Here is a 25,737-nt window from a genome sequence, read left to right as displayed (position 1 = left end):
TTGGTTGAGCTGTGGTGGGCTAAGCTGCTCCCTTCAGGTCTTAGTCCTTTTATTAAGCAGGCATAGGAGAGGAGGAATCAGAATCAGAAGTCACACTTTCTGCTTTATTCCTCCTTTTTTTGTTGAGAAGGAAAATAAGCAAAAGAGGGAGTTCAGCAGCAGTGGCCATGACAGCAGCCCCAGCTGCTCCCAGCTAACATTTTCTCCCCTCTCTTCCCCAAGACAAGACTACTTGTAGCTGTAATGCTGCCTGAAACAGTATCAGAGTTTTTCCTACAAAAACTCTTCTCAGCTGAAGAGCAAGGGAATAAGAAAGACCGTTAAAATAAAAGCCCTAATGCTTTATAGAGCTTTTTTTTTTTCTTTCTTTTTTTTTTTTTTTTCTTTCTATATTAAAACATTTACAAATATGTATTTTGTTTCTTCCATGCAACCAGAAGGGTGAGCCCAACTATTAAATGGCTTATAGGAATAGGTTCTCATGAGCTTTGATATGCTGGTTCCTATTTTTTATTAACATTAAAGCCCTTGAAAGAGCTGGGTGGAATTAGAGAGGCAACTTGGTGGACAAAATAAAATAAAATCAGCTTTTCCTCCTGGTTTAAATATTCCCCAACGTGTCCCAAGCCGTGCTGACAGGGGGCATGTCAATGCCAGGCATCAGTAGGGAGCTGCCCCAGAGATGCTCAGGGGCTGTGCTCTGTGCCCCTCTTCCTGCAGCAAGGAGTGGCAGCCCAGACAATCCCCCGAGACGCTCAGAAAGGGATCGGTGAAGCCTGTCATCTTTAAGCCACCTGTAACGTGGATGTTTGGGTTTCCAGGCAGAACTGCACAATTAAGCCATTGTGCAGCGGCTCCTGCTAAAGACGAGCAGCCATAAAGCTTCAACCGAAAGAATACCGTAGAGCTTTAGAAATGACTGTAATATTCCCAATAAAGGCTTGACAGGTTTGACACTGATCATTTTGCACCTCTTTGTACACGTTTTCCTGGTGCTGCTCCAACCCTGGCTGGAGGAGCCTGGAGAGTAGATGGGGAATAAGTTTTCATCAGCATCGCTGGTAATGTAATGCTCTGGTTTTAGGATAGTCCCCTGCCTGAGTGTTGGCTGGAGGTTATTAGCCATTGGATTGCAAACTGGGCTAAATGTTTATTGCCATCCCAAGGAGGAGGACTGCTAAAGGCTCTCCTTCAGTGAAGCCATCCTGAGCTTTCAAGCTCATAGATGCGCACAAAAAAAATAGTATTACTGCATCTGTGTTGGGAAGGAAAATAATAATAATAATAATAATAATAATAATAATAATAAAGTTGTTCTGGTTCCCCTTTTCCCATTTGTTGGCATTTTGGCAGGGCCGTGATTTTGCTCCTGAGCTGTGAAAAATGCTCGTGGCAGGTGAAGTGCAGCAGAGGGAAGATTGGAGGGTCGGGGGCTGCATGGGGAGCTCTGAAGGGCAGGGAGGGAGAGGACGTGGGGCAGCTTCTCACCAAGAAGTCAGAGCTTCCCCATCTCCGCAGAGGGGGCGGGGACAGCTGATGACCCTGGTGCTCCTAGGCTTGTGGAGCAGAGCTGCAGTGTCCCCCAGCTGTGTCACCATGTGGTGACACTGCCACCCTTTACTGCTGCTTCCCTCTCCCTTCTCTTCCTTAATACTTCCCACGGATGTTGGACAGGAGCATCTTTTAGGGAGACGTGGCTGTTTGGGTCCCACTCAGCCATGTCTAGGACAAAACCAGGTTTGGTAGGTTTTCCCTTTCTCATGTCTAATTTCTTTCTGTTTGCGTTAATTACTTCACGGCTGTGCTCCAAATGCATATGCTTCCACTGAATAATTTTGAGGTCTGTTTGCTGCATGTGGACCAGAGGGAATTGCAAGACCAGGTGAGGGAAGTGGAAAGAACCAGGAGCATGAATTGTAATGCCGGAAATATCTTCATTGAAGCTTCAGCAGAGATCTTCAAATGCCTTCTGAATAGGCCATCTGTCAGCTGAAACATGTACCTGTCCGGGGAGCCACAGCGAGTGGCTAGGGTGGCAGTGAGGGTGTTGATTTGGGTTTATTATTTTCAGACCTTAAATGCCTTCTGGATACTTTCCAGGCTCTGTGATGGTGACTCCACAGCCCAGCTCCAAGGCCAGAGCACAGGGCAAACGATGCTGTAAGCCTTCTTTTCTTCTGCTTCCAAACAAAATAGACCCAGTATAACATTTATTAAAAAAAAAAATAAAAATGGAAAGAAGTAGATGTGAGATCTTTAAACCCAGAAGGTGATCCCAGAAGGGAGGGATTACTGTGAATTTTACCCTCTGCAAGAAGATGCCCAGAGGAGCTGGGGTGGTCCTGGTGGATGCCAATGAGTTGTGAGGATCACTTGGGTGCCATTTCACTAATTAGACTCGCCTTCTTTAATGCCATGCAAAATGCCCAGTTATAAATTGAAGAGGAAACTTTGTTCTTTAGGAACCACCCTATGGCATCTGCCCCTTCTTCTGGGAGGAGGCACCGCCCAGGAGATGCAGCCCTTCCCTTAGGAGACTGTTTTAAGTCTAGCCGAGTATGGGAAGAAGACGGCAGGAAGAACAGAGTGTAATTTAGCATATCTTTATCACTTTCCAGTGCTTGCCAGGGGCTGCAGCCTTTGCTGCACCACAGGGAAGTGTCAGTGCCACTTCTGTGCTCCCTCCTGCTCCTTGGCTGCTGCACTCGAGTGTGATGGGCGAGTGCGTGGTCATTAGTGCCTGATAAACGTTGCACCGCAGCTGCTAGCAAACAACACGCAAAGTTCTTCCTCTCCTTTTCTTGCATTTTATTGAGAGGCATACCTCGCACGTTGGCGAGGGGTGGAAAAAATTCCACGGTGTTTATTGCAAAAAGATGCTTTCAAGTAAATTGTAGTTGGGAGGTGAAGGTCTTTGGATTCTTGACCACGTAATAAATCTTTATCGGGTGAGGAATCAGGCCCTCAGAAGTCAGAGGGCTGGTCTGGCAAATATTTCTGTGTGAGATTCTTACACCTGCTAATTGAACAAAGTGAGGTCTCCTGCACTGGAAACACAACGGCTGCTCTAATTTGTGCTACGTGGTCCTTCCTGAAGGCAGCTCCAATCTCCTGGAGTTCCGTGTACTGATGTTGGCTATGGTGTTGGTAGAATATCTCCAACATCTCCCAGTTGTCTTCCTGTTCATTAGAACTTGAGTTGGATGTGCATAATGCTGGCTTTTAACTATATGCCTGCTTCTTTTTTTTTTTTTTAGTTTAAAGCCATTACACCTTGTACAGTCCTGAAGTTCACATCTCATTCCAGTGGGTTTCCCTGGGGATGTGGGAGAATTTTCCCTCCTCTCCATCCCTCCTTCCATGCCTGCTGTTGGTGCTAAATTGGTGGTGCCTGTTATGTCGACACCTTTCATTTTTGGGACCTGGAGAATGGTACCACTGTGGTCATTGCCTTCTTGCTAGGACTGTTGCTGTCTGCCGATAGAGATTTTGTGTGATAAAGATTATGATTATTCCTCTGGGACAAGTCCTGTGCATAAATACCATTTCTGATACCATATCCTTCTTGAGGAACAAAGTAAGCTAATAAATAAATAGTGGTGCTCTGATGCAGGTACAGAGGGTGTGAGCTGTCCTTCCTCCTTTCTGTTCTCTAATTACGGTTTATTTTTCTCTCAATTTTCTTAGAAGCTGTCAACCTACATAGCAAGACCTTCACTCCTCAGATATGAATTTTTCTTCCTCCCAGCAGCAGAGGTTTGCCTGGCTGGCTATTATGGACCAAAATATACCAAGAAAGCCCAGTGGCTTTCTTGGTATATTTAAGATGCTGAGCTGTTATCAGTGCTTTTTCAGTAAAACTCTCGTTTCTATAACAATGTGATATTTTAAAAATAATACACTTGACATTAATTGTGTCCTGTAAAAAGAGGTTAGTCTGTTGGATGTTTCAGTTCAGATTCATGTTTCAGTTCAGTTCAGTTCATGTTTGTTGCTTTGTTTTAGGCTCACTGCCACGGTTTTGTGAAGAATATCTGGTGTTGGTTTTGCTGTTTTATTAATGTCTGGGCTTTCGGTAGGGCAATTATTAAACAGATTGCAGGAGCTGTCTGGAAATGTGGTGTTTGGTGAGAGTAGATTTAATTTTTTTTTTTTTCAGCACTTTAATATATATGTATCAAAAGCAGTGTGCAATGAAATTGTTTTCTGCTCCTGTGGATTGGCTTCAAGTTGAATTCTCAGCTCTCCTAATTGCACATAAAGTGGAGTGGAAGCTTCCTCTTAAATGTTAATAAGTAAACAAACAGATCATGAAACAGAAGAGATGTAAGCATAGGTTACTTACTTATAAATCTGATGGCTTTTAAAGCCAGTCTCCCTACTTTTTAAGCCTGTCCACTGAATTTTGCACTCTAAAACTTCTTTACCAAAAGGGTTGTTAGGCATTGGAATGGGCTGCCCAGGGAAGTGATGGAGTCACCATCCCTGGAGGTCTTTAAAAGACGTTCAGATGTAGAGCTTAGGGATATGGTTTAGTGGGGACTGTTAGCGTTAGGTCAGAGGTTGGACTGGCTGATCTTGGAGGCCTCTTCCAACCTAGATGATTCTGTGATTCTGTAAGAATTGGGATCTGAGCTGTACTGGTTCTGCAGCCCTGAAATTGCTCGCCAGCACAAACTAACTGTGCAAAGTGGGACTGATGCTGGTCTCCTTCATATGAGGGATTTGTCACTGAAGTCTGAAGTTTGCCGACATCTCTGCGAGGTTCAGGCTACAGTCAGGGCAAGGCTGGGCTTGGTCACACGATTTTTGTCAACTGCTTTGGTAGCTGATGTCCCGCACACCTGGTCTGTCCTGCAGTCCTGTAGAACAAGGCTTAGAGGCTGAACAAGGAGCTGAAGATTTAAGCACAGTTTAAGATTTTATTGTTATTGGTATTCATGCATTCCTATTGCTTTGCTTGCTATTACAACTATAACTTTAGACTCTGTAACCCATGGGAAAAAAGCAGCAGGCAGGCAGTGCATCCCCCGTGCCACGCAGGGGATTCTGTAAATGCACGAGAGCTTTCCTTCCATCGCAACAGCTCTCAGCAATACAAAATCCATAGCACAGGCTGTACCTATATCCCTGCCCTACAAGGGAGGGGGGTATTTATTTACATCACAGAATTAGCAAATGAAAGCATCAAATAATCCAGTTCTGCCAAGGTAAAATGAACTCTCGGCTGTAAATTGCTTCAAGGCACTCAAGGTGCTTTATTTGATAAATGAGGTTTTCGAGTGCTTCAATCTCTTCTGGGAGGCTGGTAGCTGGAGGTTTGGCTGCCTCCTGCCTCAAGGTGCATTTTTAGCTGCCGAGTCACCAGCTGTTCCTCTCAAAATGTGGCCCCTGGAGTTTGGGGGCCATTCATGACGATTTTGTTACAGGAATTGCAAGAATGAGAACTCCCAGTGCCAGCACTTGTTGAGCATCTGACGTGAATTCCTTCCTTCCTGTTTTGGGGGATCGTGTAGGGGAAAAGACTTCCACCTGATATTGTGCAGGGCTAAGCAGCCAAAAGAATGGTTATAAAAGTGTTAATGGTAGAGGAGGAAGACTTTTTTTTTTCCCCCTCCGCTGCAGCTTTTAAGGTTTGAAAGCATGTGCCTTGATTTTAATATAAAGTAGCCATTGATGTGAGATGCCACGAATAAAAGGGGCTTTTCTTTTTTTCCTTGGCATCGAGTCATTGTGCAGGGAGTTTCGTGGCGGTGCATTTGTGAATGCATTTTGGGGGGGAGGTTGCAAAGAGGCACTGGCAGCACACAACCCACATAGATTTGTTTAGAAAACATCCCATTTTGCTCTATCCATCTTTTTAATGTCTGCTCTGAGTGCCAGTCAAACTTCTATCTTCTTTGTTGTTTTGTTGTGTGTTTTTTTTTTTTTTTTTTTTTTTTTTTTACCCTCACATTTCTTCAGTTACACCCATGTGCGTCTGATAGGACACTCTTATGGAGACAGGAGAGAGAGAAAATTCTTGTGTGCTGTTCTATGCTAACAGCATTGCTGAAAGCTGCATTGTTTTAGTTGTACTAGAGAATGTTGTACAATTGCAGCATTTTGTCCCATCACCCTCCTTCATATAAGTACTAACGGTAATTGCCCTTTCCACCTGTTGATGTCAAGGTGATGGGTGAGCATCGTCCTGCACAGTGAAGGATTGAGGACCTGGGGCTGGGGAAGGATTTCTCTTTTGTAGCTCCAAGGACAAGTGATGATGATATGTGAGATGCCCTACCCCAGCTCTGCAGCAAAAAAAAAATATTTCTGAACAAAAGTATTTCAAAAGTATAACATTTAACTGGAGTTACCATCTCTAAAGCTTCCCAGCAACAAGCTGCTAGGCAAGCAATGCTCAATATAATATTTTAAGCATGTTTTTTTTTGGGAAAAAGACATCCTTTCGGGGAAAAGAAGGGAGGACCCATTGACCATCACTTCCCATTCCTTGGGCTTGTCTGTGCCTGTTTTGCACGGCTCTTAACACCCTCGTGCAGGCTGACGGCCGTGTTGTCGCACTGGACTTTGGCTCTCTGCATCTGTTCCCTTGCAGGAGCGTTGTTTGACATCAAGATGTTCGTGTGTCTGCCTGCCTAGCTAATATCTGTTGATCTTTCTGGCTCTCTGCCTTCTGTGGTGGGGAAATATTGAGGCTTAATGGAAGCTTTGCAGCTGACGGCTAAATGGGCTTAATTTTGACACTTACTTTTTTTTTAAGCAGAAATAATGCATTTGGCTGGCAAATGCTATAGCATTTCTTGTTTTAATGCTATCAGCAATTTTTGTGACAATTTCGCTGCTCAAAAATGTCAACATGTTACATTTCAACTCAGTGTGGAGAAATGTGTGTTAAATGCCTAGTGCCTGTGTTGTTCGTTCATCCCTGTAACTGCCCTCCACGAAGCTGTGTGGCCACAGACCACTTCTTGCATATCTAAAACTATTCCTATTAAGTATTAGAAGCAACTGGCAGAAGTTGGAGTGACTTTCCTGGTCTCCCCAGGACAGTGGATTTGTCACCTGCAGTGCCAGCACACCACTTGTCAGTCCGAAATACCTCTGCAAAGCCTGTTTCTGTGCCATCAGTGGATGGCACTACACCGGCGCATGTCTGAAAATTAATGCAGTCAGATGTTTGCTTTGCAAAAATGCAACTTTTCAACACATTTTGGGGCATGTATGGAACTTTGAATCAAAACCCCCTCCAGGATAGTGTTCCTTGCAGCTGTTGGCCAAATGGCTGAGAAGCGCTTTGAGCCTTAAAGACCATTCCCTTTACGGATAACCAGTGAGGAAAGCACATCTGAGCCAAAAATACTTCCATACTCCTAAACCCTGTGACGTGAGTGCTATGGCTTATGGTAGTGATCATAGAAGGGGCAGCGTTTGACCTCAACCTATATCTTTGGAAAAGAAATTCAGCTCCTGCCTTGATCCCTGAGGCCATGAACACCACGTCAGGAGCATTTGCCATATCCCACAGCATTTCCACCTCCTTCCTGGGCTGTCCTGGGAGGTTTCTCAGCTCCTGCTCTTGGCCAGGATTAGAATCCTGTGCGATAGGAGCAAAATGCCTGGGAAGGTTAAAAGTAAGTAAGAGCAGGTAATGTAATAGAGCTTGGTCAAAATATTGAGAAAGTCACCCTAAACTTGGCAACAGACCCTTAATAAACAAACTGAGATAGTAACAGAACGTGCTTGTTTTATTTTCACAAGCAAATAAAATATTTTTTTGAAGAAGTTTGCTGGTTTTAGGCCTCAGTGGAAGGATTCGTAATTGCTGGTTGACTGACTGGGTAAACAGAGCCTTGTGCAGCTCTGCTGTAATTGAGGGTGTGTGGGTCAGGCCGTTTAATTGCTGTCTCCCTGCTTGGAATAGAAACCTCTCCACAGCCACGGACTTGCTCTGTGTCTGATTGAGTAAACAAATTGTCCGTCAGCGAGGTGCCCTGCTCGCCCGGGATGCTCAGGGCGAGGGGAGCAGCCTCGGTCCTCTCCCCAAAACCTAGGTCTGAAGGGACCTAATTAAAGTCCTGAATGAAATTCTGCATAGGCCAATCATGCTCTCACTCAAAGATGAAATTAGAAAGCTGGGAAACTTGAGGCTGGTAGGAATGTGGGAGTCCCTGTCCCATCCTGGGGCTCAGCTCCATCACAGCATCACTTGGAGCACCTGTGGGTCCTCCGGGGCTGCTGTCTGCCTGCTTTGCTGGTGCTCCTCAGGACATGCAGCATTTGCACTATTGTGCTGTAGAAGTCCAATAAGTGTTAATATTTTCCTACCAAGGTTTCCAACAGGATTTTAAAAGAAAACGTAGCTGTCAGCCTGCTTGTGTTGCTGGACTTCACAATTGGATTGTGGCTGACTGCTTACAGGCTCTGTGAGGCTTCTGATGTTGATGTCATCTGGAAAGATGGTTCAGCTAATTCCCAATGTGTAAATAAATAGAAAATAATATTTTTTTTTTTTAAAAAAGACATCAGGATGTGTCTGTGCTTACTTTTCCTATCTGTTAAAGACTAATTTCAATAACTGCTTTGTTCTTCTTATCTTCTGCACTGTCACATTTTACGGTGCACCTCCGTGTCCTGCGAGGCATCTCCTGAATTTCTTACTGTTCTCTGAGATCCCCGTTAAAACATGCTTCTCTGGTGTTGTGAGGGAAAAGCAAATTGAAAGAATCTGGAATAATGAAGTCACTGAGCTGCCATGCTGCACGGAGGACATGGAGCAGAACCATCCTTTCCTAATCCCATAACCCGCGTGTAATCCACGCTCTTATTGCCCTTGCTCCCACTGCATCACAGCCAGGTTCACCAGTGTGGTCTGGCTGCTCTGCACATCTGTGATGCGAAGCGATTCCAAGCCTGGCCAGCCTCACAGCTCTGCCATTCCCTGGGATAGTGTGGCGTGGCCAGGGCAGGCTGGTGAAGCTGCTTTTTTGGACTGCATGCTCGCTGGGGGAGAGACAGTGGATTTGTTCAGCGTACACATTTCTGACAGTGACATACGAGATCAGAGAGCGTGGCTGGTTTTCAAGATTCCTTCTAAGTTGTAAGCTGAGAATTCCTGTTTAGAAACGCTATCCAGCAACTGGAAAAAACAATATTTGCAGTATAAAACATTGCAAACCCCGATGAGGTGGTCCGAGGTTCGGCACTGCTCAGCCAGCACTGAGTTAGATTTTGCTGCACAATGTGTTGCTTTTCAAGAAGGTGCTGTTTATCACAGCCTCCGTTCATTTGAATTAAGCAGGGTCTTTGAGAGCAAGCTATTTCCTTGTTTAATATACACACCGAAACTGCAAAATTACTCCAGAGCTCAAACTTGTGGACTTGAAAATGTATCCAGCAGAGAAAGAAAATTTTCCACATGAGGAATAGTGGCTGCTTGGTTTCTCCCCTCCCTTGATGGGTTTGTGTCTGGGCATGATTTCAGTCCTTCCTTCCTATTTAGCGGACCAAATGTTCAAGTGGGTGTGAAACCTGCAAGCAAGAAAAAAAACAAGCAGAGAGCAAAATAAGCACGGCACTGCTTCTGTGACACTGCGTGGTAAATTCTCAGCCTGGCTACCTCCAGGAAGGGCTCCTGGTGGCAGCAGTAGGACACGGAGGAGGAGTGGGAGCATTTCCAAAGGTACCTTGGTGGGTTGGTAGGTCAAGACTTTCAGTCTGTGTGAGGAAACAATAGTAGAGGAGAGCAAATATTCCTGGATGTTCCCTGCCCCAAATTATTCCCTCTTGGGTGTATTTGGCCAGAATTTTGCTAAGGGCTCTGGAATCTTGGGGAGGGAGCAGGAACTGTGCTGCTCTTTGACTAATGGGGTATCTTCGGGGCATACATGAAATGCATCTGTTGCAAGGCTGGATGTCCTAACATATGGAAAAACATGTCATTTGGTTGGTTTTGTTTTTGTTTGTTTGTTTGTTTGTTTGTTTGGGCTAACCTTAGAGAAGTGCCTTATAAATAGTCTTTTAAATATTAGCTCCCGGTGCAGTGAGAGGGACGAGCCCAGCAGGCTCCAGGTTTCCTCCTCTACCCTTGGGGCTGCTGCAAAACCTCATGAAAAGAGCAAGCAGGAGGAGAGCAAGCCAGAATGTTTTATTGCCAGGGACCCAATAGCAGCTTGGGTTTGGGGAATGAGGAACATGAAGGTCCATCCTTGGTCTCCCTGGCTATGGCTGGTAAATGTTTCTGAAAGGTGTAGGGGAAGGTGCTGCAAGCCAAGGAACGCCCTGGAGGGGGTTTCTGCAGTCCAAGGGCATAATACCCTACCTGTAAGTTTAATGGTTTTCATACAGTAGTTGATACACTTTTTAACTTGAAAAAGGAATTAATTTCACCTAATTTAATGGTCTAGGAGTTGGGCACTTGTTCAAAATTCCCAGCAGAGTTGGTGATTAGGAGCAGGAGGTGCTGGAGGGCAAATGAGCCCTTCTGTCTCCAACACGGATCTCAGATGGGAAGGGTCCCTTCATGCTTCTCCATGGGCTGTGCAGGGATGGACACAACTGATCGGCACCTTAGGTTTTGAAATAGCTGAAGTCAGACAAATTGACCTCAAAGGGAAAACAGTCTGCCCTTCCCCAGATTGGTGCAGTGAGCAGAATTACATGCCTTTATGGCACTGAGCAAGGAAAAAAAAAATCCCAGATATTAATGAACACCAGATTTGCCACACGAATGAGCAGGATTTTTGTTGCTTGGTGAGAAGAGGAAGCAACCATGATCTTTTTTTCAGACAAAACCCAAATTTTAACAATGAGGGGGGGGGGAATGCCATGTGAAGTGCTCAGCTCTTGGGAAACAATTGGGAAAAAAAAATCTGAGCCACTGGGTTTTTCTAGTTTTCATTTTATTTTTTTCTGCTTGTTCTGTTTTTGATCTGGGTTACACAAGTTTCCTGTTTATTGCAAAGCGGGTGGGTGTCTGCATTTCGTACCTGAGCTGTTCTCCAGCCCCATGTGCTCAAGAACAACAGCATTGCATTAGTTCTGCATTGCAATTTCTGCAAGCTATTTAAAAGCAGAGTCAAGATATGTGCTAGCAGGAAGGGGCCAGGCACATTTTATTAAAGGCCACCTGGAGCCAGGACAGACTTACCAATGGCATTCGGCGTGTTCGATGTTGGGTGTTCTGACTTCTTTATTTATTTAGTTTAACTTCACATTTTGATGCTGGCCTAGAGTAAACACGTTATGATCATTTTCTCCTTGTAGTTTTGGTCAGAGCTGCTGAAAGCTGCTTGGCTGAACTTCTGTGACCACCCCTGGAAGAGGCGTTGCTGTAGCTGGGTCTCCGATGCCGTTCTGCCTTGCTGGGAAGGCAGCTGAAGGGAACAGTCCCAGCATAGCTTGGGCTTCTGAATCTGACATAACACGTGGGGCAAGGAGCCCATCCCCGTGTTTGGCAAGACAGTGCTAGACAGATGAAGCTGCTGTCATTGACCCGGGCCACTGGAAGGTGGAAATAAATGTCTGGGCTTCCATTTAAATATTGTTGATTTTCTTCCCCGTGCTGATGTGTTGGATGTGTGGGACACGTGGTGAGCTCCACTCGCCTGCTTAATTCCCAGCTGTCTCGCTGTGCTGCCCGTCGTGTCTTCTGAAATTCAAACCCTTCTCTTTGATTACAGAAACACTTTGAAATTTTGCCCTGTCTGGGAGAGATGCTAAGGTTGACTTGTGTCTGCAGAGGAATGAGGAGAGATTAAGGATTTGTCAGGAAAATGCTTTTGCTTTTGGCTTATTTTTCTTCCTGGGTAAATAAATATCTTACTAGTGTTACCAGCTGGGGATTGCAGAGCAGAAGACTAAAAGCCCAGGAAAAAACATGGATTCTCCTAATCTTTTTATTATGCCATGACAACTTACAGAATACCTACATTGTGCATGCAGCGTGTGTCCTTAAAGAGCCGTTAAAATTGATTTTGCATCGCGGTTAAGCTGTCACTTTGTTTTCTTCTTGATTAAAGCTGTTTGGTCCTGTACTGCTTCCTGGGGGGGCAGCGCGTAAAGCATCAGCTCTAGAGGCAGCGTGGGACATGGACACTGCTGGTTGGTGATGCGTTGATCCTGGGCTCTCAGCACTGGACTTCTTGCTCAGGTGGCCAACCCGCCTTGCATTTCTATCCAGGTGCTCCCTGGTGCCTTTGCAAATCACCTTTTGCTTCTGCCCGCAGTGACAACTGTGTAACTCCCATCTTTATTGCCATCGAGAAGACCGTGTCCTAGGGGGTTCTCAACTCCCCACTGAAGTGTTTGGCCTCACAGAGTTCTGCTTTCAGAAGCAGACAATGTTCACAGAAGGTTTTGAGAGCAATTTTGGGGGTACTGTTCAATTTCAGATGCTGTCTCTTCTCCCCTCAAAGTTGATGACAGCTCTTCTTGCTGCTGTCGTAGGGCAAGATTTGGACCTTTAAGGAGCTGATGCTAACATGACTGAGTGATGTTTTTTCTGCTTAAAATACTGTTTCTTCAGTCTAAATTTCTCTCCTCTCCATTCCTTTGTCACTAGGAAGTAATTAAACTAAAATAGGGCTTTGTTTCTCAGGAATTTGACACCTCTGCCTGTTCCTACATCCAGCTTTCAACCTTTGTTCAAGGTACAATAATTGGTGTGAATAGGAAACAGCCCAAAGGAATAGGAGGTTAAATTTCATCCTAATATAAATCCTTTTTTTTTTTTTTTTTTTGGTTAAATCAGGACTAAACTGGGACTACTATTTTGTGAGACTCACCATTTCTTCATCAAAGTCTGTGTTTTGGAAAATCCTGAGCGCTCAGGATGGGAAACACCTCTAAAATTCTGCTTATTCATTTCTCATTAAATTTCCACATCCATATTATGGGTGTTTTGCTGATACATCAGAATTGCTATGGCTAGTTTCACAACTCCATCAGATACTTTTTATCATACAGTTCATTACGTTTAATGGAGTTCTGTGGGAAGGCAGGAGATATAAACTCCAGTAGGCTGCTCAATATCTAAATTAGGTGTGACCGTGTAGTTTCCCTGTCTGTTGATACTTCAAGGTTCCCTGTAAGACAGTTCTCATTTTTTTTCTGAGTAAATCCTAAACAGTTTTTTTCTTTTTTAACAACTGTTAATTATCTGTAATCAAAGGAGTGAACTGGATGGACTAAATTCTACCACAAGATTGATTTTATCCTCTACCAAGAAATCTCCTGCTCTTTACCCATTTCCCAAACACGCGTGTGTTGCTGATTCATAGGTGACAATATTGGTTGTTAAATTACTGACTATTTTCAGGAGTTTTTGACTTTAATCAATGTAGGTGGTCCAGAAATTCCTTCTCATCATCAGATACTCGGTAACTTTACAGACCTCCTTTACTGTGTGTGCCACAGAAAAAAAAAAAAAAAAAAAAAAAAAAAAGCTTCACACTGAGTTCAGTAGCTTCTCTCCCGTTCTTTGGACTGATCTGGTGCACACATGCTCTTGAAGCAGGTTTGAGTCTTTTTGGAGCGGCTGTGACAGCAGGAGCCCTTCCTTCCTCAACGCTCCACGAGAAGAGCTGCCGATGAGCGTGGTTCTGGGCAGGTCCCTCAAGCATCAGTAAGCAGGAGCACATTTGTTGAGATTCAGACTTCAGCAGATTCCACAGCAGAAGTATCTCATGGGACATATAAAATGAATGCAACAAATACCGTAATTAGTGGTGTTGCTTCGGGCTCTCTGCAAACTCAGACAGCTCTTCCAATTCGTTGGTTTGTGAATTCACTGCCGCAGTGTCAATGGGCTGGGTTTGCCCTACCTGTGTTGTATCATCAGGGCCCTGGAGATCACCATCTTGGGGTGTCTCTTGCTTGTGTATAAGCACTTGGCTGCATCTGTCTCTTCCCACCAGGCGTATTTCTTCTTTGCCAGCAAACTTCTTGGGGGAAGGTGTGATTGTGGGAGCTATCCCGCCTGGGATCTCTGGTGCTTTGATAACATGAGTGTTAATTAATCCTGCAAACACCATCATTAGCTTTTTGTCTGGCTGTTCCAATCTGTCCCTAGCAATAAGCAGAGCGACTGCTCAGTGTTCTCCAGTTTCTTCTCCCAACCTTTCCTTTCTTTCCCCAAGGGTCAGGTAGGTTTATGACTGGCCTGAGTGGCATTTCTTCAGACAGGAATTTATGGACCACACACCTTGAGTCTTCTTTTTTTTCTTTCTTTTTTTTTTCTTTTTCTTTCTTTTTCTTTCTTTTTCTTTCTTTTTCTTTTTCTTTCTTTTTCTTTCTTTCTTTTTTTTTTTTCTTCTCTCCCCTATGATCCTCCCAGTATCTCAGTGCAGCCCTGAAGGGCTCAGTGTGTTCCGAGGAGGCCAGGCACAGATGGCCTCCTCCTCGGGGCCAATCTCCTGGGGCCCATTGGGTGATGTTCCTGTCCATCTGCTCCATCGCACACAGCTAAACTGTGTGGAGTTTCCCATTGGTGAGGATGATGTAGCCCTTTGTCCTTCTCTATATAACGCTTCTTGGGGGTCACCAGAAAATAAAAACCCACCTAAGGCAGACATCTCCCAACCCAGCATGGGACCTGGCCCTCATGTTCTGCCTTGAGGTCTTCCCATGTTGAGCCCACCACCGTAGTGCCAACATCAGTGTGGAGCTCAGCTGTCTGCACAATGGCATAATGAGGAATATTCTCTCTAAAACACTGTGCAGTTTTGATTTTACTCCTTCAGATCTTTTGGGTGCATCGTGCAAGTTTTGTCGCTCGCCAACTGCGTTACTACGAGTGCCGCGCCTGATCAGCATTTCTGCTGCCTCCTGGGGGCCTCCCTTTGGTTGTGGGATGCACCTTTTGATATTCCCTGATTATCTTATGGAAATGAGTCCTCCTGAAATGGACTGCTACTTTCTCTTGCCATGTTTCCCAGCTGTCTTTCTGGCCGATTTTTATATCCCATTGCCCCTGGGGCTCTTCAAAGGCTTCTTTGGAGTCTGAAATCCCTGCGTGTCCCTGAGCTGAGAAAGCCAGAAGACCGTACCTGGTGGGTCATTATGATTTACTCTGAATTTTGACGCCTGGTGTGTTTTCTCTCATGCTGGCCTTGTGTGTAACACAAGCCGGAGTGCTCTGGGCCAGCACTGTGTTTTTCTTTTCTTTTCCTTTTTCCTTTGTTTGTGTTATGCTTGATTTGATATTCAGACCTCACTCAGTGCTCTTTGGCTGCTCCTTCTGAATAAGAAAAATTGTTTCAAGAAGATTGTGGCTCTGGGTTTTTCAGGTGAATATATTGCTTTCCTCATTTTAAAAGTGTGATTTGAACTTTATCAAACAGAAATCTCCTTTATTTATTTTTAAATGTTAGTAAAGGAAAGGCCTGGTAGTCATGTGAATAATCCAGCTGGCCTTAAAATTATTTGCTTGATAAAGATAAGTGTTGTTGCTTTTGAATGTGCAGTGTTTTTATATCAATAAATTTGTTTTTTTATGAATAATAAATTAAAAGTGAGATGTCTAGTGTATGGTGTCTTCTAGCTGTCAGAAGTAGCTCAGCTGAAAATTGTATTTTTCACTTTAAGGATACTTAGTAGTTCCTGGGTGTGGACTGTCCCTGGTAAAACTCAATTTAACCCCATAGGTTCCCACCCATGTCTGCTGGCATCATTTTATCCATGACTCTGATGTTCCTTCACAGCCTCTGCTTGGTTTTTAAAGGTGGATTTGTGGAAGAAATATTGTTATTCAGTTTCCAAGATAGCTTAGTTATTGTTGGACAGAACGAGATCCTAGGTCTCCCAGTCTGGAAAACCTTCAATTATCAGTGACATGTTCACTTTTATTTATTTATTTTTTTATTATTTTTTTTTAGCCTAGACATAATGTTTTACTTAAATGGGCTTCATTTGCATGGTTGGTTGATTGGTTGGTCGATTTTTGGTTTGTCTCAGCACACTGACTTGCTTTGCAGAGTGATAAAAGGATAAAAGTAAGGCAAAGTTAAGCAAGCTTTGGGACTTTTGCTTGGATTCACATGCATCAGTGTGCTGGGTTGGAGATGAGAAGGATGTGACGGAGATGTGGCTGGGAGAAGAGGTGGAAGGGCTGGTGTTATTGCAGGGGTTTGGTTGTTGCTTGTGGTCTGTTGGCTTGTGAAAGCCCTGGCAATAGCATGGTATGTGCCTGGAAGTAATGAAGCAGCAGGGCAGCTGACTTGCCTTGTCCTTCCTCTTGTGGGTTTATGTCAAGAATGTTTTGAATAACCAGCAGCTTAGGAGCCAAGCTTTCTTGTGCATTCATTTCCTGGGTTTTCTTAATGGTCTCAATAGGAGGAAGAACTTGGTGAGCAGGACACGAGGTGAACGTGATAAGGTCAGCTACAGAGAGAGAATGTTTCATGTCAAACACTACACGAACTTCTATATGTAACTCACAGGGCACTGTCCCCCTTTGTTACAGAACTAAATAGTTACAGGAAAAGTGTCTCTGTGCAGTGCAAATGCCCCATCCCATGAAGCTGTGCTAACCTGGTGTGCAAGCTGACGTGGGTGCGCCCTGCTTCCTCGCTCCCTCTGCCTGGCTCCATTCAATCAGTGTTCAACCCAAAGCAGTGGTTTTCACCCAGATATGCATTACTCAGGCTGTTGCACATGCTGCATCTATTCCCAAGCCAAAGGGGAAAAAAACAAACAAACACAAGAAAACACAAAACCAGAAGAGAAGAGGGCAGCCTCCTCCCCAAGCCTGACTCGTCCTACCTGTTCCAGGCAGGGAATCCAGCCCTCTGCACCTCGGTGGCGATTTTCAGCTGATATCACACTGTGGCACAAAGAGGATCGGCGAGGAAAAGCTCTCCCGCTGAATTCAGAGGCTTCTAATTAAAAAGCTTAATAGGAAGCAAATAAAATGAAATAGACAATTCAAAGGGTGTTAAAGAAAGCCCGGGGTGAAATTTGAAATAGCTGGCCTTTCCCCCTGCTTTTGTAGGAAAAAAGCTTTCATGTGTGTCCCTGTTTGAAACCCCTGTTTGATTGCAGAGCTGTGGATTTTCCATTGGGCATCTCCTTACTGGGGCTGAAGATACCAACCTTCTCGGTGGAAGGGGATGAGCAGATCTTCCCAGACACTTAGTCCTGAGGTATACAAGAAGGATTTTTGTTTTGTTTTGTTTGCTATTGTTGTTGTTTGTTTGTTTTAAAACTTTTCTTAAAACAGTAGGCAAACAAGCATCTGCATTTCGTCCAGAATATTATCCATTTGTTTGAAGAATTTGGTACAGCTTAAAGTCCAAGTTTTCTTTGGATCAGGCCTTTAAGATTTGGTTTGATTTATTTCCAGTGACACTGAAATGCAGCTTCCTTTTTCTTTTTTTTTCCATCTATGCCGACCTGCTAAGTTAAAATAAACTGTAGGTTTTGATGTATTTCTTTATTTATTTTAGTTACCGCAGAGGCAAGAATGCAGAGTGAGAAACTTGGATGAAATTTAGAGAGCAGCCGGATTAGCTAGGACAGGTGCCAGGCGGCTCGGGTGCCCTTGTAGCTTGGGATGTTTGAGTTGTGTTTTTAGGCTAGTTTTTCATGTTCATCTCAGAGACCTGAGCAAAGTAAGTTTTGTTACGGCCCCTTCTCCGTCCGCACTGCTCGGGCAGGTTTGGCAAGGCCGTGGTGGTGGTGAAATGAGCTGCTGGCACTGCAGTGAACCGAACGCGCTCCTAAGAAAACAGACGGAGAGAGTGATGGCCTCACTGAGCATGGGTATGGTTTTTCTATCAAGCAAGTTGCTAAAACGGGCAGGACCAATGTTTTATAGCATTGCAAAAATCTCATCCGTTCTCAATATTGCTCATTTCTTGCAGGGGCATTTAGGCATTTCTAAACCTCAAAGAGCAGGGTTCCCATGTGGTGCACAGAAACAAGGCAGCCTGGATGCTGCAATTTAAGGAACTTTGCCCAAATTCATGCACAGAATTCGGTTCCTATGCTGGGAATGTCGCCCATCCCACACTCCCAGCCTTTGCAGCAAAGGCGAACAATCATGAGCCTATACATCGCAGCGAACAAAAAGACCCATTTTGTCCCCCAGCTGCCTTTCTGGGCAAATAAATAAGATCCCCCCCCCCAACAATTGCATGCTCCTGAGCTGTGGTGTCCTGGCAGCAAGTGGGGCAGATCCTTCATCTCAGGGGGTGCATGACCCTCCTGCCCGTGGGTCCCCAGGGGATGCTTGTAAGCAGCATGCAGGCAGGTTTGGGGGCACGCTGGCTTGGTGGGCATCCTTGCACCCTACAAGTTACCTGGGTTCTGGTGGCTGCAGCATGCTGGGCGTGCAGGCTGGGGGTGTGCACATGCGGCAGGGCTGGGTTTGATGGTAGCATCAGGACAGCCCAGCGTAGATGTACGTGGATGGACCAGAAAGCTCCCATGGCAGGCGTTAATTGCTGTGGAGTGAATTACCGCGGGTGTTGCCTTTAACCTAAACACCAAGGTTTGCTGGTTTTGGCAGCTGGAGGTGGAATTAGTTGGGAGCTGCAAGTGGCAGCCGGCGTTGCTGCAGATATCGTAGGATCTCTGTGCTGCTCATGACTTGAAGTGTCCAGGTTTGGCTCCGGGCTAGTGCTTCTCCTCTTACTTTCCTGCTGCAGCCCACATATTGCAATGCAAAGCATGCAGCAAGCTCAGGGGATGGGTGAGGTGGGATAACATAAACCATTTTTGTTATAAATAATGAAATTTTTGATGTTTGTGAGCCAGCCTGTGGTTTCCCCTGCTCTGGTTCTGGAGCAGGCAGGGGGCCTCTGATACGAGTTCTTTGAACTGAATTTGAATAATGCTGTGCCAGTGTGAGGGGCGGAGGCAATTTTGGTGGGGGCATGGGGGGGGGGATACGCTGTGTATATCAATATTTTGCCCTCATTTAGCCTCTTAAATCTATGGATAAAAAATATTTTTCATGCTAATGACTTCACACAGCAGCTTGGAAAGGAGCAGGAAACAAGGCTTTGTGAACAACTGTACGCAGAAATGTTGCATAATGTGGAATGAATGGGGGGTGATGTAATTCACCCAGGCTAGGGATTACAGCAATTTTGCGCATATGCAAAAGGGACTTAAAAAGTTAATTGACTTGCTCAAAACCTCAAAATGCAGAGGGGAGTTTGGGGATGTAGCCCCTGAACTTTGTGCTTAAATTTCTGAAACAGATACGTTTGTATGTTCACCAAGCTGAAGTATCCATGGACACCTGTTAGTTACCTTCCAAATTTAGCCTAGTATAAAGGAGTTAATGCAGATAAAGAAAGGAAATAAATCCAATATAGATTATATGTTGTTTTTTTCTTTTTTTCTTGATTTTCTCAGAAGAGTTCATATATTCAGGGAAGGTCCCTTTACAAACAAAAATCATTAAAAAGGTAACTCAGGTTGCAAGCTGTAGGAGAACTGCAAGCTGTAGAACTGGCTGTGGTTGCAGCCACTCTATTTCTAGCTATGCTTCGTGTTATTCCTTTTTTTGATGTATTTCACTGAGCTGAAGGCTGAGCTGTCTGTAGTAAGGACCTGTGGGTATAGGGCATTTCTCATCTACCTGACATACTTCTCAGATATCCCATTATGCCCTATTTTAGGGTCAACAGAGCTGGGTGGGGAAGGCTTTTTGGGTTGGGGCAGGGTGGGGTTCAATCTCTCACACACTTCTCATGGATCAGTAGCTCTTTCAATGTGAGATTTACCCAAAGTCCTTCCCTACAAGTACAGGGTGCCCCACGCAGCCTGCTGTGGACATCCCTGCAGGAGCAGGAATTGGGGTTTGTGGAGACAAGACTGGCTGTGCTCCGTGTTATCACCTGGCTTTCCCCTGAGACCTGGGCTGAGCCCTGCAGCTGGGAGAGGCAGGAAGTGCTGCTCTAAGCTCATTGTCATCTTTTGGAGTTTTTGGTGATTCTTCTTTCCTAATTTTAAATTTTGCCATCATGACTGGCTTTTCACGTATGTCCAAGCAGATGCGGTCCATCGAGATACATACTTGGTTAAATCAGCCAGGGTTCCCTCCACCCCATCTCTCTTTTCTTTAGGAGAGCAGAGCCCAGGTCTTTTGCAGCTAAGGTGGAGCATGTTAGCAATGGGATATTGCAGATAATTCCTTATGGAAATAGTTTTTAAGATTTTTTTTTCCATGTGGAAATTGCCAAAACCTTTTCCTGGAGGAGCAGGTCCCTGTCTGACACAGGTGCCAAACCACTGCCAGGAGGTGGGCTCACCTCCCTTCACCACTTCCCAAGGATGTCTGTGCAGTACCTCAGAGGGTCTTCTGCATCTGCAGAATACAAGATGAAAACAGTTTTATGGGCAGCACAGGACTCATGTGGGTCATATCAATTTTGATTATTAGTGTTGGATTACACCTGTGACACTGTTGGGAAAATAGGTCTTGATAAGGGATTTGCAGAAGAAGTGGGGATTGCCTGATAACCTTTAAGTTACTGTAAAAAAATCATATTTAATTGTTCATTCTGTGCATGAAAGTGATGTTTTTACATGTGAATGTTTCTTATTATCAGCTTTCTGATGAGAATTATTTGAATTATCACAAAAGATAGGACAGGACTGAATCTGTAATTTGCCTTGGCTGTATTTTACTCAGGTATTTGGACAGAGAAGGTGTTGCTACAGCTTAAGGAAGAAATAATCTTTCTATATATTCTTTCTTCAGGCAACTAATTGATTTTTTTTAGTGTAATTCTCGATGAAACTTGGTATGGTGACAAACACAGTTTGGATCTGTCTCAGAAACACTAACATTTTATAGACACAGGGATTATTTGTACAAGTCCTTTCTAAGATAATTAATTTATTCTTCCCTCCCAAGACCTATTCACAAAGGTTGTTGATGGCTACAAAATGGTTTGGCTTTGCTTTAAGGAAAGACTTGGGAACAGGGTTTGCTCAAACCCCCACAGGCCTATGGCTTCCCTGGGAAGCATTTGATTAGAGATGAAATCAGAGGAATGGTGGTCACTGGCTCGTTTGTTCTGAACCTGTTTGGGGAACCCAGATGTGACAGGTTTGGGGGAAAGACTGGGATTCTCTGTCAAGGGAATATGTTTCCCAGAGATTTTCCTAGAGGATCATATATACGTATTATATACACATATTACATATGTAGGCTTGAAACTAGTATCTGAGCTACAGCCTTACTGTAACATCTTTGACTTCTTGGAAAAAATCAGCTAGTTTTTAAGACTGGAAAATCCTTTAACATGCTGAATGTTTGCATTTTTCTCATCTGCTCTCCCGATTCCTCCCTCGGTCTCTGATGCATGTGCTGCTCCTGCTATTTATCCGCAGCACAGCGGTGCCCTGGAGCCTCAGCCCCAGACCTGCCAAGCCTCCTGCTGTGTTTGGGAGACTGAGTTTATTTTTTTGCCCGTCTCTCGCTCCCGGTGTGGCCCTGGCAGCCGCAGCAGCTCTGGGAGCCCATATGCCAGGCTCAGCTGCTCGGCAGATCCATGGTCCTCCCTGTCTTCTGCACGGGCTGGAGGGAGCAGCCACCCATGGCCCTCAGCCCAGTGCATCATGTGCTTCCTGCTGGCTTTGAAAGGCTTTTAAAATTTTTACTTTAAAAAGTCCCTTTGATAACATACCAAGGGCGCTGAGTGATCGCCCAGCGTGGGGCTCCAAGAGGTTTGTGTTCCTGGTTTGCACGTTGACATCAGTAACCTGTGAAGCCAGACATGTCCTAGATGGGTCTTTTAGAGAGAGATTCAACATCTAACTCACTCAGCAGGTACTTTGAGAATCCCTTTCCATCCTTTTCCTATGTAAATCAATCAAAAAATTACTCTTTATTCTACTCTTTATTACTACCCTACTCTTGCTTTTATCAGAGCAAGACCAGGGGCTAAGCCAGTGAGGCATTGTGCTGGAGCCTTGGGTGTTTGTATACTAATTGATTAATATTTAATCTAAACTTCAGGAAAACTTCCTTACTGTGCAGGTGGCACAGCACTGGCTGCCCAGAGAGGCTGTGGGGTTTCCCTGCTTGGAGATCTCCAGAAGCCGATGTGGTCCCACACAGCCTGCTCGGGGCGGCCCCGTTTGAGCGGGGCTTGGAGCAGACGGCCCCAGGGGTCCCTGCTGCCCGTTCCTCTCTGACTTCATCAGCACTTGCAGTGGCCAAGCGAAGGATGGGGGGATGATGGGGGACATCCCTGTGCCGACTTTCCTGTTTGCTTCTGGTCCAGAAATTTTGTCTAATCCTGCTTTGAACCTGTTGGCCTCCTGTGGCAGCAGACTCCAGAGGCAGGCTCCCTGCTGTGTCAATAAATATTAACTTTTCTCTATCTGAAACTAACCTCCTGGTTTGGAGAGTTCCTCAGGTTCTCATATTGCAGGATTTGGTGGCTGACAGCTCAGTGCTGGCCCGAAGCGTTGCCTTAATAGAGCCAACATTGTGGCTTTGGGTGCCTGTGGATATTTTTTCTAGAAATCTCATAACTTCTTTTGTCTAAAGCATATAAAACAGGAGGATTTTGTATTGTTTTCCTGAATTTAGCCCTAAAACCCTCCTACACTGCACTTTAGGTAATTATGTACTATTTTGGATCTCATCTTAATGCCTTTATTGGATCTAACTCTTAACTCCTTTGTGCTAATCACTCTTAGTCAAGAGATACAGGGTGAGAGAAGATGGTTGCTTGGGTATGCTGGGCGTAACAGCCCTGCTGGAGACTGCAGCACTTGGTGCCTCAAACTAGTACTGCAGGTAAGAGAAAAAGAAATTGCTATTATAAATCTGGGTAACAGGTGGTCTGAGAACTGAAGAGGACAGCATCTGTGCAAGGAGGTTTGTTCTGAATTCAGGCGTAAGGTAAAGCTGCTGTCTCAGCTGATCACCCTTGACCCCATCATTGTCACCAGTGGGATGGTGGCACCTCTGGAGAGCAATTTATTCCAAGCAAATGTCGTTCCTGGAGAAAAAATGCTCCTTGGGGTACTGTCTCAGTTAATTATCAAGGGAGCCTGGTGCTTAGACTAGACTAGGCCACTGATTCTGAAACACGAGTATTCAATGGATGTGATGTCATAAAAATAATTAAAAAAAAAAAAAAGGAAACCGTTTGAGCTTCTCATCACTTTGCATTGTGCTGCTTCATGAGACACTTTCCATTGTTTTCTCTTTTCTCTTCTGGACACGACAGTTACAAAATTTTGCAGCCGCAATCAAAGTTTCATGAACTGCATTTCCACATGGGATTATAAAAATGCTCACATATTTCAGGTTTTGAGGTTTCCATTGGGGGTCATTTTTACTTTTAATAAGAATTAGTGGTATACAGAATTTTGGCATATCCCTCATTCTTCTAGGACCACTTGTCCTAGAAGGAATTTCCTAAATATTGGACCAACTGAGTGGATTAGGAGCAGTCTAAGAATGCAACTGCTTCCGATGCCCATGTTGTGCCCAGTTTTCAAAATGAATAAAACTGTGCATGCTGTCTTGTTAGGTTCATAATTTAATTAAAAAAAAAATAATAATAAAATAGGGAGGTATAGAATTTCCCTTTGCAGATTGTTATGATAAGGCACGGGACATAGAAATGTGAGCATCTAATCTCAAGAGATACATAGGGGCGCCTTTTAGAAATGGTTTTGGAAGGCTTTAAGGAGGATGACTTGCAATGTAAATTAGGCTGACGTTGTTAGACCCCCAAAAGATTAAATGACAGGGGGAAACACAGGCCTGAGGGACTGTGTTATCCCTGCGAGTCTAAACTCTCATCCCTAAATATCTCTTGTAACCACCAAAGAATCCCCCGGAGGATGTAAACTGGCTATTTCATTCAGAGCAAGTCTTATAAATAGAAGGGGGATAAATAAACACACTGTATTGACACAAGGACATCTTTGTTGAGTCTTTTTCATGCTGAGTGGCAAACTGCCTACGTTGTGCCAGCTTACAGGCGTCCTGGCGGCAGGCAAGTCCAGCTTCCTACAAGCAGCAGCAGCCACGGTGAGCTTGGAGAAGAAAAGACCCAGTGTGGTGGAGGCAAGGGGCTGCGGTGTCGCTTCTTGCTGTAGCCCAGCGGGCTCCCTGGCACGTGCCTGGGGCACGCTGAGTCCATGCAAGGGGAGCTTGTGCCTCCTGCTCGTCCCTCTGTTTGCTGGGGCTGCCTGTGAACACGAGGACCTGGAAAGAAAGGCTGGACAGAAAGGAAAGTGTTGCTGCAGAAATCCCAAGGTGATACGGGGCTGGTGTGTGTCAGCCAAAGCCTTTCTTCTTGAGGGGCCTGATTTCTGTAGGAGGATTCTTAGTGAAAGAGTTTGGTACTCAACATTAAAGTAGATGTCAGAGGCTGGACCTGGCCATGGCTTAGTAAGACCTTTCCCAATCCCATCAGTTAACTGCTTTTAATGAAAGTTTTATTTCAACGTTGTACTTGGTCTCTGGGTTTGTGTTGCATCTCGTTTAAGACAGAGTGTAGCAAATTTAAAGCAATCCTTTACATGAAGTTTCTTTCACTAGTTGAACACCCAGCGAGTGCTTACACTGATTCCTTGTCTTTAAAGCAATGTCTTTCCATCATATTTTATTTTAGCACAATCCCCATGAATTTTCCAATAGAGGTGTGAGTTTTCTGGAGTGACTGTAAGCCTTGACATAAACTTGCTTTTCTTTCACAGCCCGTTGATCCCTCAGAGCTCCCTGACCTGCAGGTTGAAAGTTTTAACTTCAGTCAAGCCAAAATTCCACCAAAAAAACTAAAACCATCTGAAGTAGCCTAAATGGATATTTGAAGTTTTACAGGAGGCTGTTGGGTTGCAGAGCATCTGAATTATATTTAGCAATATTATCCTTTTTAATGTAAGCAAGCAACAGAGAGTTTGAAGCAAGTTTTAGTTGCTCTGTATGCACATTTTTTTGCTACCAAAGAACAGTGTACTTTTGTGTAGCTTTTGCCAGCATTGTGTCAATTGTGTTCTACCTGCTTTGACTTTAAAATCTAGCTTTGTCTGCCGATACTATTGCAGTTTATTTATAGCACAAAGTACTTTATATGAGTTCAAACATTGGCTGATGTCTACAAGACAACGGCTGTGTTCAGAAACGGGTCTCCCACATTTTCCTTCAGCCTTAGTTTTTCTTTCCATGTCATCCCGCTGTGCTTGATATGCTTAGAAAGGGGCTGGATCCTGTCTGCTGAGGAGTTAAATCTAATTTAACAGGAGACTTCCCTTCCCTTCCCTTCCCTTCCCTTCCCTTCCCTTCCCTTCCCTTCCCTTCCCTTCCCTTCCCTTCCCTTCCCTTCCCTTCCCTTCCCTTCCCTTCCCTTCCCTTCCCTTCCCTTCCCTTCCCTTCCCTTCCCTTCCCTTCCCTTCCCTTCCCTTCCCTTCCCTTCCCTTCCCTTCCCTTCCCTTCCCTTCCCTTCCCTTCCCTTCCCTTCCCTTCCCTTCCCTTCCCTCCATTGTAAAGAATCTGGTTAATGAAGGATAAAACTCTCCTACTGATTTAGGGGACTGAATGTGGTTTGGGCTTGCTGAGATCCTCTGTATTCAGAGGTGCTGTAAATAACATCTCAACTCAGAGCCACGTTTGTGCCTTCCCCTTACGTAGGACACACTTTCCATCACAGCACATTCATTTCTGCTAGTACTGATTTTGATGTCACAAAGACAGGATTCAGGTCTTAGATGGAGATACATCAAAGGTTTTTTATCTCATACAAATTGTCTTAT

General features: G+C 44.6%; 1 protein-coding gene across 5 annotated transcripts in view; it reads left to right on the top strand.

Moving 5' to 3' along the window:
• Window positions 1-25,737, top strand: part of HIVEP3 (HIVEP zinc finger 3) — a 257,490-nt gene that overhangs the window by 55,267 nt on the left and 176,486 nt on the right. Inside the window, exon 1 of one of the 5 annotated variants that reach the window (XM_032202103.1) lies at window positions 17,072-17,141. The exons of the other annotated variants lie outside the window; for them this stretch is intronic. The gene's annotated coding sequence lies outside the window, so the exon portion shown is untranslated. Of the gene's footprint in view, window positions 1-17,071; window positions 17,142-25,737 lie in introns of those variants that run through there. 5 annotated transcript variants of the gene reach the window in all.

Source organism: Aythya fuligula, chromosome 23 (genome assembly GCF_009819795.1).
Source record: "Aythya fuligula isolate bAytFul2 chromosome 23, bAytFul2.pri, whole genome shotgun sequence".
Lineage (NCBI taxonomy): Eukaryota > Metazoa > Chordata > Aves > Anseriformes > Anatidae > Aythya > Aythya fuligula.
Note: the sequence above shows the minus strand (reverse complement) of the source record. Positions and strands in the feature narration are given on the sequence as shown.